Source organism: Pan troglodytes, chromosome 8 (assembly GCF_028858775.2).
Source record: "Pan troglodytes isolate AG18354 chromosome 8, NHGRI_mPanTro3-v2.0_pri, whole genome shotgun sequence".
NCBI lineage: Eukaryota > Metazoa > Chordata > Mammalia > Primates > Hominidae > Pan > Pan troglodytes.
Genome location: NC_072406.2, coordinates 43,962,030 through 43,976,426, shown reverse-complemented (window position 1 = coordinate 43,976,426; position 14,397 = coordinate 43,962,030). Strand labels below are relative to the sequence as shown.

General features: G+C 38.2%; 1 protein-coding gene across 17 annotated transcripts in view; it reads left to right on the top strand.

Annotated features, from left to right (window-relative positions):
* Positions 1-14,397, top strand: part of ZNF438 (zinc finger protein 438) — a 186,920-nt gene that overhangs the window by 38,486 nt on the left and 134,037 nt on the right. For 9 of the 17 annotated variants that reach the window (XM_054660929.2, XM_003312511.7, XM_063781533.1 and 6 more), the window contains one exon: positions 9,168-9,225. The exons of the other annotated variants lie outside the window; for them this stretch is intronic. The gene's annotated coding sequence lies outside the window, so the exon portion shown is untranslated. Of the gene's footprint in view, positions 1-9,167; positions 9,226-14,397 lie in introns of those variants that run through there. 17 annotated transcript variants of the gene reach the window in all.

The window sequence follows — 14,397 nt, the reverse complement described above, 5'->3', positions numbered from 1 at the left end:
CCCACTTCTGTTACATTCTGTACAGCTGCAGAATTAGCACCTTGTGGATGCCACCAAAATTTATAGCTTGTGCCTTCCAGAGTGGTGAGTTGAGCCACACTTGCTGCTACTTGGGTCGTGACTGGGGCAGCCACAGAGCATTGCTGTGGGGTGCAGGGAGCAGAGTCCTGAGGCAGTCCTGGACAGCGGGCTGTGCAGAATGCCATGGATGCCATGGGCTCCCACAAAACCATTCTGCACTCCTAGGCCTCTGGGCCTCTGATGGGAGGAGCAGCTTTGAAGATGTGTGAAATGCCTTTTGGAGTCTTTCTCTAATTGTCCTGATGAATAGCCTCTGGGTCCCTTGTATCAATATGAATCTCTTTAGCAAATGGTTGCTAGGCCACATTCTTGGTTTCCTTTCCTAAACAAGCTTTTTAAATTCTACATAGCCAGCCTGAGGAGAGTTTTCCAAATCTTTCCACTTTGCTTTTCATTTGATTATAAATTCTTTGTCATCCCTTTGCTCCCAAATCTCACTGTAAGTAGCAAAAAGTAACCACACAGTATCTTGAATGTTTTGCTGCTAGAAATTTCTTCCACTCGATATGCTAGTTCATCACTCTCAAGTCCAGCATTCCACAAACCCCTAGGGCATGGACATAGCCTTGAGGCATGTCAGGCTGTTTGCTGCTTTGTGACAAGTGTGGCCTTTATTCCAAGTTCTAGTACCTTGCTCCTCATTTCCATCTGAGGCCTCTTCAGAATGACCTTTACATATTTCTATCAACATTCTGGTCATGAGCACTTAAGTAATCTCTAAGAAGATTCAGGCTGGGCACGGTGGCTCACGCCTGTAATCCCTGCACTGTGGGAGGCCGAGGCAGGCAGATCACCTGAGGTTTGGTGTTTGAGACCAGCCTGGCCAACATGGCAGAACCCCTCCTCTAATAAAAATACAAAAATTAGTGGGGCTTGGTGGCGCATGCCTGTAATCCCAGCTACTTGGGAGGCTGAGGCAGGAGAATCACTTGAACCTGGAAGGTAGAGGTTGCAGTGAGCTGAGATTGCACCATTGCACTCCAACTTGGGCGACAGAGCAAGACTGTCTTAAAAAAAAAAAAAAAAAAGAAGATTCAGAGTTTCTCTAGTCATCTTCAGAACCTTCACCAGAATCACCCTTAATGCTCCATTTATGGCAATGCAGGTTTTTTTCTATCCGGCTCCTCCACAGTCTTCCAGCTTCTACCTGTTACCCAGTTCCAAAGCCACTTCTGCATTTTCAGATATTATAGCAAAAATCCTACGTCTTGGTACCAATTTTATATCTCAGTCTGTTTCTGTTGCTATAACAGAATACCAAAAAATAAATTTATTTCTTACAGTGTACAGGCTGGGAAGTCCAAGAGTAAGGTACTAACATCTGGCAAGGGTCTTGCAGATGGCAAGAAGTTTGTTTTGCCCCATGTTCAGCCATAGATTAGTAGCTTGGATTATTCATTCCCAGTCACTCCTGAGCGAAGCAAGCCTTGAGCATGCCCACAGTCTAGTAAACTGCCAGGGATACTTTCATATTAAAGCCTGGCTTCCTAGGAGTTGATCTTGGGGCAGAAGAGCTTATTGTTCAGCCACTGTTTGATCAGAGATTATACTTCAGCCCCCGAGTGACAGTGAAGCTTCCTTTTTTAATTGATCTGTGTGGCTTGTGCCCATATCAAGCTCTGATTGCTCAAGTGGATGCAGCCTCCCACTTGGGCACAGCCTTCCTGACCTCTGTGTTTACTGTGAGCTGGCTGTCTCTTTTTCTAGTTCTGTTAAACTTCTGATAGTCCTAATTTGTTGGTTGCTGCTTGTATCCTGGAGCCATGAGCACCTTCTTAACTGCTCTCCACAAAGTTCTTCATTGTTTTTGATATTGTACTTAGGCATTCAGTTCTCCAAGCTCTCTTGCAAATAATGTCAATTCCCTCAGACAGAGCAGAGGAACTTTTTGTCCTTAAGGGCTGCTGTCTCCAGTCTGCATCTCCCCACAGGTAGAACCTTGCACCACTGCACAGAAACTGGGGGCAGGAATAGTGACTCACTTCTTCCAGAGTGACACCCCTGCTATAAAAGGGTGTTGGGAGCATGGGCATTAGCCACTTGTCTTCTTGGCTTGCCCCTATGGATATGGAACCTTTGCCCCACCAGCAAGTTGATCCAGGAGTGATAGAAGCCCAGTGTTTTCAGCCTGCTGCACCTAGAGTAGAACTTTTGCCCCACAAATGAGGGCTGGCTAGAGTAAGGAAGCCCTGGCCCTCTCAGCTGTGCCTCTACAGAATAGAGACTCTACCATAGAGGGCTAGGGAAAATGAACAGTGCCAGTGGCTTGTTCTACCAGGGTGAAAATGCAGCCCCAGCTTGGGAGCTGAGGGGAAAAGGAGCCCCCATATTCTTGACCGGACCTTCTGGACTAGAGCTCTTGAGTAAGTAAAACAGACTAAGACATAAGTCAGAGCTTGGAGGTGCAGGGGAGGTAAGGTGGGAGCAGGTCATGGCTCAAATGCCACTGACAGGCTCTTAACAAGATTTAGAATATTTTCTTGAATGCATGTTTCTCCATTTATTATATACTCTTCAAACAATTTCCAGTTTAAGTGGTTGTTTTAAACAATTTTTTTTCCAGTTAAATTGTTTTTGTTGGGGAGAAATTCTATGGCACTCTTCATTCCTCCATTCTGGAAGTTGTCTCCTGGTTTTGCTCATTAAAAAAAAAAAAGATATATCTTCAATCTCTCTTAATCTCTACAGGTTACTTTATAGATTCTTAATCTTTACGTTCCTTCTCCATCCCTTTAAGTTCCATACAGTTTACCTGTTGAAGAACCTGGGAGGTTTGATCTGTAGAATTTCCCACATTCTGGATTTTAATGTGTGCGTATTTGTGGTGTAGATCCACACGTTTCTCTGACCTCTATAATTCCTATAAATTGGCAGCTGTCCATGAACTGGATCAGACTCAGATTTGATTCCTTTGGCAGTTCTATACATAGAATTTAATGAAGTTTAGGATACCTCTGAATCACCTGGTGGGCTTGTAATAATAAAACGCAGATTACTGGGTCCTATGCCCAAACCTTCTGATTCAGGAGATTGGAGGTTGGACCTGAGGGTTTGTATTTCTGGCAAGTATCTGAGTGAGGCTGAGGCTGCTGGTCTGGATAACCTACTGTCAATGTTTGGTTGCATCTTTTTTTGTGATCTTAGCAGCTATTTATGCATATTATTTGTATCTGTTTGTTCATTAAGGTTTGAAAAATAGTAACATTCTAATTCTTTTTATTTTTTTATTTATTCATTGGAATATTTTTATAAAGAGATACATGTCCTTATCTCTTATTCAGTTACCCAGAGTTCTCAAAAGACAGGTAACAAATTCTTGATTTTTTCCCTTTGATATATTTTTTAAGATAATGAATTGGTTCTCTATCATCTCTTAAAGGTGACCAGTTTTTTAAGAATATTATTATGAACTTTTAGAATTTAACGTATTAGTTAATCCATTTCAAGTATTACCATCACTGAAGCTCAAATTATTCCATCTTTGGCCAATGGAAGCCTCTTAAACTTAGCTCCTGAGTCCTAGATTCAGCTATTTCTCTTAGAAGCCCTACTGTTTAAGGGGTGATCATGTTTTCTCTCAGCCCTTTCTGTAGACAGAGATCAGAAGTATGTGCACATATTGAAGATAAAATATTTCATAAGTTTATATTGGTGTTTCCAATTCAAACTTGAGACTATGGTGGAGATGATAGTGTGTTTAAATCTTCTTTCTGTATCTCTTTCCTCTGTTTTCAAGGATATGAGTGCTTATAGAACTGGAAAGTCCTACAATTATTTATTTTCATCCTATAGTGCACACACAACAGTCTCAGAATGACACCACCACAATACTACTCAAAACATTAAAATCCATATTTTTGCATACATTCTCGCCCGCTTAATCACATTTAGCACTGGAGATGTCTTCTGAGACTTTAGTTTATTCAGCAACCATTTAGAGCATCTTCTCTGTCTCACACTCACTGCTAGAAAGGGGATACAAAGAGATGTAAGATATGTCCCTGTTCTCTGAAAGCTAAGGGTCAGGGTTATTGGGTTATGTATCATTCTGGTATAGGAAGATGTGGCCATAGAATCTGGGATTCGGTTCTTCTTTAAAAGAAGTTAATGCTAATGTTAATTCTTCTTTGCTTGCATGTTTCTTAAAATAAAACCCTTTCTCTCTACTCTTATCAGGGAGCAGCTTCCTTTTGGTGGAGCTCCTTAAATACTTTCTAATCTCCCTTACGCAGTATATTATTAGTCAGGGTTCTCCAGAGAAACAGAGAGAGAACAAGAGAAAGATATAGAGTTTATTTTAAGGAATTGGCTCACAGGATTTTGGGAGTTGGCAAATCAAACATGTAGAATACAGCAGCAGGCTATATACTTAAGTAAGAGTTGGTAATGGTCTTGAGTGTAAAAATTGCAAAATAGGCTAGTAGGCTGGAAACTCAGCATTTCTATGTTACCATCTTGATGTAGACTTGCCTCTTTTTCAGGTAACTTTTATCTTAGCTGTTAAGGCCTTCATCTGATTGAATAAGGCCCACCACAGTATGGAGTCTGCTTTATTTCAAGTCAACTAATTATAAATGTTAATTACATCCACAGAGACCTTCACACAACATCTAGATTAGTGTTATACCAAACAGCTGGCCATCATAACCTATCCAAAGTGACTCATAAAATTAACTGTCACATCTAGGTTAACTGTTTATTGCCAAAATTGATATTCTTTCTAAAAAACTGTAAACTTATATAATTTTATTGCTTGACTGACAAATTGGTTTCATCATATTGGCGAACCTATAAAATAGTCCTATTAAGAAATTATTTTAAAAATAAAGTTATTTCTAAAACATATTAACATATAGCTATATTCATTAAAGCAAAACTGTTTTAACATTAAAAATAGCGTAAATATAATTCTCAGTAAAAGCTTACATTATTTAGTTTCTTAGCTATAATTTGTACTAATATATTTATTAGGTACAATAATTATAATCTTGTTATCTCTCTCTTTCTCTGGAGAACCCTGACTAATAATATACTACATAAGGGAGATTAGAAAGTACTAAGGAGCTCCACAGAATACAGCTCTCTGTATTTTCCTGGAAAAAAAAATTTAAAAATACGGTTGTATTTTATCTTTAATTGCTTCATAAAATTGTAGTCTTTTTCAGGTTGCATTTTGTGATTGCTACATTTGAAATTATTGATTTTTTTCAAGTTACTGTTTTCTATATAAATTGTGATTTTTAAATTTGAGAATGTAATCTCTATGTCGATAATGAGGTACCTGGTAAGTTCAAAGCAAATTCTATTAAATTTTATTTTGTAATAGTTTAATATGTAAATATTCTAGCACATACATTTTCAAAGCTACTATTAAAAAAACAGTAAACTCGATTTACAGCACCTTTATTCAATAAAATTTTTATGACAAACTTGTCAAATAAATTGTGTCTATTATGGAAATCTTTTAAACATCTTAACCAAATTTAGATGCTGCTAAATTGTAGGCATTCTCAAGTTCATTTTATTCTAGTACATAATATAAACTTATTTAAGTAAAAAAGTAAGTTCGCCATAAAAATTAAATCTTGAATAAAAGATTTCTGTCTTAGTTTGGGCTGCTCTCTCAAAATATGACATACTGGGTGGCTTAAACAACAATTCATTTCTCCCGGTTCGGAAGGCTGGAAAGTCAAAGATCAAGGCACCAGCAGATCAGTTTCTGGTGAGGGCCTGCTTCTTGGTTTGCAGACCTGGTTTGATCTTCTCATTATGTCCTCACATGGCCCTTCCTGGGTGTGTGCACTTGGATGGGGGGTGGTGGGTGGGGAGAGAGAGAGAGATCTGTTTCTTTTTATAACAGCATTAATCTCATCAGGAGGGCCCCACCAACATGACCTAATCTAACGCTAATTAAAGGCACTACCTCTGAATACCATCACATTGGGTATTAGGGCTTCAGCATAAGAATTTAAGGTGACACAAACGTTTAGTCCATAGCTATTTTCAACTGACTTTGAATGTAATGTTTGAATGAAAATCATCCGTTATGTTGATGATTTTGCAAAGTCTAAGCCTCAAAGAATTCTAAGATAGATAACAAAAAGAAAACATGGACTATCATGCTGGAATTTTTTTTTTTTAATTCAGCATCAGCTTTGTCACAAATATTTTAGTTTTTTTTTTTTTTTTTTTTGAGACAGGGGTGTACTCTGTTGCCCAGGCTGAAGTGCAGTGGTGTGATCACAACTTACTTCAGCCTTGACCACCCAAGCTCAAGCAATCCTCCCATCTCGTCCTCCCAAAATGTTGGGATTACAGGTGTGAGCCACCACAACCAGCCTTAGTTCAATTTTTTTAACCCTGTGTGTGTGTATAAACGTTTGTAAATTTTAATTGGTAGAATGTCACATCTTTTGTGGATTCAGTTGTGAAATATGTTTCCCCCAATTTTGATTGGTAATATATTGCAGTTTTGGGCACAGTTGTGAATTATATGTGAACCACAGCCAAGTCCAAGTTTATATCTGTTTCACCATTTTTTAAATTTAGTAAGAACATTGTTCTTTCTATGATGCTGTACTCAACCAAGGTTTGTAATTGTGTTATCACTGTAAAAACAAATAGAATTGACCCTTATTATTCACAGATTTTGTTTTCATGAATTCGTCTGCTTACTACAGATTGAGCATCTCTGATCTAAAATCAGAAATGCTCTAAAATCCTAAACTTTTTGAGTGCCAACATGATGCTCAACACAATCCTCAAGGGTCATGCGCAAATGAAATACTCATGGGAGCATTTTGGATTTCAGATTTTTGGATTAGGGATACTCAATAAGTATATAATGCAAATGTTTCAAAATTTTTAAAAACTCTGAATTCAAAACACTTCCGACCCCAAACATTTCAGGGTAAGGGATACTGAACCTATAAAATTTATTTGTAACTGCAAAATCAATACTCATGACACTAGGCATTCAACTGAGGGCATGACTGCAAATGGTACAGAATGGTGAAAAATTTGGATTGCTCAACACATTCCTAGTTGACAAGCTGATTTCCTTCAGCTCTCATACGGTAAACAAGTCTCCTTTTTGTGGTTTATATAGTGCCATGATTTTTGCTTTTTTAGGCTTATGATTTCTGTGTTTAAAATGACTACCCAGTGTGGAACTGAAGTGCTGTATATTGCGCCTAAGTGCAAGAAGGCTGTGATGTGCCTTAAGGAGAAAATGCATGTGATAGATAAACTTATAGTGCCGTTGGCTATGAGTTCAGTGTTAGTGACTCAACAGTGAACAGCCATACATTGCTTAACAACAGGGTTAAATTCTGAGAAATGTATCATTAGGTGATTTTGTCATTGTGAAAATATCATAGAGTGTACTGATATGAATCTATAGCTTACTATACACGTAGGCTATTTGGTATAGCCTCTTGTTCCTGGGCTACAAACCTGTACAGTGTGTTACTATACTGAATTCGTAGGCAATTGTAACACAATAGTAAATATTTATTTATCTAAACATAGAAAATGTACAGTGAAAATATAGCTTGATAATCTTATGGGACCACCTCCATCATATATGCAGTCCGTTGTTGACTGACACATCATGCAGTGGATGACTATATATTAATAAGGTATCTTGAAACAGAAATATACATAAAATGAGGTTATGTTTGATCAGCTAATTAAAATGTAATCAGAGGCTCTCAGGAGCTCTCAGGAACCCAACCCTGAATTTCCCTTATGAGTAAACAATTTGGTATTCCCTAATTCAGTGTTCATGGTGACTTCATAGAACTTAACTACTGTGAATAAGGAGAACCAACGGTAATTTTGTCTTTGTTGTTGAACTTCTAAACTGATTTTTAAGTAGCAATTAAAGCAATGTCAAGTGTTTCATATTCTACAGAATGAACTTCCAAAAGCTTTACTTTGGTTTCATGAATTAGATGAAATCATCAAACCATTATTGGAATTAACTGATTTTTCTGGTTGGTACATCTCCTGATGCTGACAGAAAGCTGGCAACATTTAACTGTGAGTTTTTCTGTTAATGGAGCCAACCAGTTTTCACTTTACTTTGATGATGTAAAAGAGACGCTTTAGAATCAGAACTAAGTGCATTTTTTAAAAAAGTCATTGGATCTAGATGAAAAGTCATGCTTTAGAGAATAATACGTAAAACACTTTCTCTGTCCTGTCTGCTTTCATTAAATCCGTGTCTTTAAGCTAGCCATGAGCAGGGAGCAGTATTCAGTATTTCTTCTACCTTCATTCAAGACTGGAGGAGTTAGCTGTCCCTACCTGCTCCTGCCTAGGTATACTTTTTCTGCATGGTGCCTGGGTGCTGTCTTTAAGAATGAAGTATCAGTTACAGTACATTTAGTACATTTAGAAATGGGTTACTGCTAGGTGTCTTAAAGATTTAAGCAAGTTGTGAAATTGACAACTGGCTTCATTGCACATGCATCTCACACATGGCTCAATGAGATTATGGCAGAGCCTAAAAGTACAAGTAAGTCTTAGCATATTTTAATGCTATCGTTAAAAAAAATCTTTAGAAAATGAAAAATCCAGGACAAATGGTAAATTTGTGGGACACTGGGACAATGGCCGTAAATTGGGACTGTCTCAGGCAAACTGACACACTTTACCAGACATGTGTCCTTTTAAAAATCTTCAAATCCCAAACTCTTGATTACTGTTTTCCTGTCAAAAAGGCTGCGCCCTGAATATGAATCACTTGTTTGTGACTATTTACTAATTTCCACAGTATTATGCACATGGAAAAGAATGTGAAGCATTCTTCTTAGCCAGTTTTATTCATTGTGGCATTTCTTTTTTTCTGGAACATTTTCTATTTATCTTAAAACTTTTATTAAATTTTGCATGCTTTCATTTTTAAACTAAAGACATGTAATCAACTATGGAATTATTTTCTTTTATATTAGTTCTTTTATTATCTTAATAAAAATATACAGTAATTAAAAATGAAACTTGAAAAGAAGGCACCTTTTACATATATTTGATGAAAATGGATTATCTGAATATGATTATAATAATACTTTGTATTGTTACAGAATTAATTAAAAGGATTTACGGTATATCTTATGACTCTACAGGAGCCTTGGGATATAGGTAAGTGACAAGCATTTTCTGAAGAGAGATTTCTGAAACATTAAGTAATTTGATCTCATAGGTTCCTGGCAAAGTAGACAGTGGGGCATATCTTACTTCAGCAATTAACTCTTTTCTCTTCAATATAACATTTTTTTTTTTTTTTTTTTTTTTTTTTTTGAGACGGAGTCTCGCTCTGTCGCCCAGGCTGGAGTGCAGTGGCGCGATCTCGGCTCACTGCAAGCTCCGCCTCCCGGGTTCACGCCATTCTCCTGCCTCAGCCTCCCGAGTAGCTGGGACTACAGGCGCCCGCCACCACGCCCGGCTAAGTTTTTATATTTTTAGTAGAGACGGGGTTTCACCGTGTTAGCCAGGATGGTCTCGATCTCCTGACCTCGTGATCCGCCCGCCTCGGCCTCCCAAAGTGCTGTTCAATATAACATTTGTAGAAATATCACATTTACATGAATCTTCATGTAACATTTCCCTAATAGCTAACAAATCATATTTCCCAGGGAATTTTAGGCTTATTTATATAATAATTACAATGAAGATATTGTTTATAAGACATAGAAGTGTGGCATGTAGCAAAATTTAGAGCATTAAAAAAAATAATTAAATGCAATATGGTACCCTGGGTTATACCTAGGAGCTAAAGAAAGACAGTAGAAAAACAGGTGAAATATAAATGAAGTCTATAGTTGATAGTAATCAATTAGAAATTAATCAATGTTAATTTCTTAGTTTTGACAAATGTCCTGTGGTTATGTAAGATGTTTAACTTTATGGACAACTGGATGAAGGGTGTATAGGAACTCTATACTATTTTTGTATCTAGTAAATCTAAAATTATTTCAAAATAAGTTTACTTGAAGCACAAAAGTCAGTTTATTGATTCAAAATGTATAGTTTAGAAGTAGATTTTCTGGACCATGGTTTAAAAAAATAAAAAAATTAATTTAAAAAATCCAGATTACATAAAAACGATTTAAGGAAATACATGGCTATAGGTTTCATTTTTCAGTTTATAGGAAGTATGCAATTTTATTTTTTTAACATTGGTGATATGCTTTGGATTTGTGTCCCTGCCCAGATCTCATGTCAAATTGTAATTTCCAGTGTTGGAGGAGGGGCCTGATGGGAGGTGATTGGATCATGAGGGCGAATTTCCTTCTTGCTGTTCTTGTGATAGTGAGTGAGTTCTCATGAGATCTGGTTGTTTAAAAGTGTGTAACACCTCCCCCTTCACACTATTCCTCTTCAGCCATGTAAGATGTACCTGCTTCCCCTTTGCCTTCCGCCGTGGTTGAAAGTTTCTTGAGGCCTCCCCAACCATGCTTCCTGTGCAGCTCGAGGAACCATGAACCAATTAAACCTCTTTTCTTTATAAATTACCCAGTCTCAGATAGTTCTTTATAACAGTGCAAGAAAGGACTGATACAATGGGCATGGTGTTTGCAGACATCTCCTCGTACTTGGTTACAGGCTTTCTCTTTGATACTTTAAGCCATTTGTGTTCTTTGGTCCTTTTGTGTAACTTTTTCTGTTATTCCAAGCAGGCCCTTTAAATGGTTCCCAGTACACTTCTTTTTCTTTTCTTTAGTGTATTGTTTAGAGAAAAAAGTCCAATAATGTGACTCAGTGGTTTGGGGTTGAGACCCTGTTAGTGTAGTTTTGTTCAGTCACACTACTTGAGCTTCTAGGTCAAGTAGTAGACATGGTAGATGTATTGTTAACAAGTACGAATAAAGATGAACATAACTCTTACATATCAATTTCTGTAATTGAGCTAAAATAATACAGAATCTATTGCTGTCAGATAATAGAAATTCTCAGTTTCTAAAATGGACTCTAGCATGATAACTATTTTAAATTTCTATAAATATTAAAAGACTTATAAGAAGGAAACTTTGTAGTTTGCTGAAACTCTTATGTAACTTTTCATTAATAAAAGTAAAGTAGCCATGCAGGTCTTGTAGATGGTTTCCTGCTTCTGCTGCCAAATTTAATGATTTTAGTTAAATTTCATAAAGGGAAATATAAATATATTATACTTAAAGGATATAGACACTTAAAACAACAGACCCATGCCTGAATAACTCTTGCAGAATAATTGTCCGGCTTGGAAATTTCTGTGTTGCTTGGTACTCTTTAGCCAGAATTGGTGTTAACAGTCTCATGTTAATAGAATTATAGTTAATAGAATTATAATCTATTTTTTAGTTGTTTAACATGATTGTGCTAACCTTGGTTGGGAAGTTGAGAAAAAGACAGGATGGCCGGGCGCGGTGGCTGATGCCTATAATCTCAGCACTTGTGAGACTGAGGCAGGTGGATCACGAGGTCAGGAGATCGAGACCATCCCGGCTAACATGGAGAAACCCCGTCTCTACTAAAAATACAAAAAATTAGCCAGGCGTGGTGGCAGGTGCCTGTAGTCCCAGCTACTCAGGAGGCTGAGGCAGGAGAATGGTGTGAACCCGGGAGGCGGAGTTCGCAGTGAGCCGAGATCGCGCCACTGTACTCCAGCCTGGGTGACAGCGCGAGACTCCGTCTCAAAAATAAAAAATAAAAAAAAAAAAGAAGAAAAGGATGGTTTTCTCAGGCCAAGTTTAAATTACATTGATCATGTAATAGTTCACACAAAACAAGCAAACAAGAAAAACGTATTATTCTGTGCTAGAAGAGCATTAAAAGTATTGTTTTTAGGGACATGCTTACCATTCAGCTGATTGTAATTTGTGGTCATCAAAGTGTAAATAAGAATAGCTAGTATATATTGAACTTTTTTTTTTTCGAGATGGAGTCTCGCTCTGTCACCCATGCTGGCGTGCAATGGCACAATCTCGGCTCGCTGCAACCTCCACCTCCCGGGTTCAAGTAATTCTCCTTCCTCAGCCTCCTGAGCAGCTGGGATTACAGCTGCACGCCACCAGCCCAGCTAATTTTTTTTGTATTTTTAGTAGAGACATGGTTTCACCATGTTGGTCAGGCTGGTCTCGAACTCCTGATCTCATGATCCCCCTGCCTCGGCCTCCCAAAGTGCTGGGATTACAGGTGTGAGCCATCATGCCCAGCCTGAACATTTTCTATGTACCAGGCACTTTACTTACATTATCTCATATAATCTTCATAATTACCTATGAGATAGGCTGGAATTCCCTTTACAGATGAGGCTGAGAGAGAACAGCTGTCTCCAGTCTAATTCTGAGATGGGGAGGCGGACAGAACAAGTGCCTATTATGTACAGTACCTACTGTTTGTTCATGATATAAGCAGCTCCCAGGAAATGCCGTCATGTTTCCATAAACACGTAGTAAACTTCAGATTATTTCAGCTTTTCTAGGTAAGAATATCTGATCACACTGGGTGACCTAGAGTGGATTCTCCTGGGGTGAGCAGCCTGGAGTAAGGACTTGTGTTTCTTGTCTAGCTTTGCTCTGGCTCATTCTGCAGTCCCCTAACATGTCAGTTGTTCTCTGTCACCTGATTAATTGCTGAACACTCATTCATTGTGTGCTTCGTTGATCATATGCCAAGAACTTTTGGCAGCTCTGGGGAACATGCTCTCCACGTGCCTCCTGGTAACTGTTGGACAACTAGAAGTTCCTAGCTGTTGTGAAAACTTTGATCCAGAAACTGCAACACATGCCAGAGACCAGGGATGGGGTAGTTGAACAGCTGACAGGTGAAATGTAGCTATTCAGATTGTTAGTTGGTCAGGAGTCAGAAATAGAGTAGGCATGTGACTCTAAAAAGTGGTTTTTGAAGAGGATTATGATGGTTGGCTATGGACTTCATAGTTTGTAGACATAAAATAATTCTAACTTCTTTTTGAGGAAGAGTCATAAAAGTACAAAATCTCCTTTGCTATCTTCTCTTCTTTATGGTCTCTAAAAGTTGACATTTCTCAGGGCTCAGTCCTTAGCCTTCTGTATTTATTTTCCACACGATCTCATATGATCCCATGTTTTAAATGCCATCTGTTCTCCCAAATTTACAATTTCTTTACTTTGGTCTCTCCCATGAGTTCTAGACTTATTTTTATGTCTTTTCAACATCTCCATTTTGGAGTCTAATAAACATTTCAAACTTAGTGTGTCTAAAATGTAAATCTTGAACTTTTCTCCCTGGGTAAATGATATACCCAGTTGTTCCAGGCCAAAAACTCAAAGTCGTGTGTGACTTTTTATTCCATATCCCACATCCAGTCCATTAGTAAGGCTTATATGCCTGCCTTTCAAAATGTATCCCAAATTACTCCTACCCCACTCCTCACCCTTACTGCCCTATTGTAAGTCACTGTCATAAGTCACCTAGGTGATAATATCGTCTTCTAACCGGCCTTCCTTATCTCCTCATTGTATCTCTCCAGTCAGTCCTCCATATAGGAGTAAAAGGTGTTTTTTTTTTTTTTTAATGTTAAACAGTTTCTGTCATTCCTCTGTTCAGAACCCTTCAGTGGCTACCCAGCACACACAGGATGAAACGTTGTCTCACATGTTCTAACAGGCCTGCTGACTTTATCTCCTGTCACTCACTGTCTTGCTCACTCTCCTCTAGCCACACATGCCTTCTTGCTATTCCTTAGATACTCCCAAGTCCATTTGTAATCAGCTAACTTCTCCTGGTTCCGTGATCCCACACCCCTCACTCCAACCAGTTTAGCCTAGTACCAGTGGAGGTAGATTTAGAGAGAAGAAAAGTGCATATCCAAGACTCTCTAGCACATGTATCAGTAGAGTCACAATAAAAATATTACAGCTTTAGCATTCCTAGTTTTGGTAATTTGGATTGCTTTCAAGAATAAGAAGGACTGGATTTAGAGCTACAGAAAGTCATAGCTAGAATCAATGGGGAAAAGTTACAGAGAGAGATTTCTCCTCAGTTTAAAGAGTGCTACAAAGAGACTTAGACTCCCACACAATAATAGTGGGAGACTTTAACACCCCACCGTCAATATTAGATCAATGAGACAGAAAATTAACAAGGATATCCAGGACTTGAACTCAGCTCTGGACCAAGCAGTCCAGATATGTCAAAGATCAGATGGTTGTAGATGCGTGATGTTATTTCTGAGGCCTCTGTTCTGTTCCATTGGTCTATGTATCTGTTTTGGTACCAGTACCATACTGTTTTAGTTACTGTAGCCTTGTAGTATAGATTGAAGTCAGGTAGCATGATGCCTCCAGC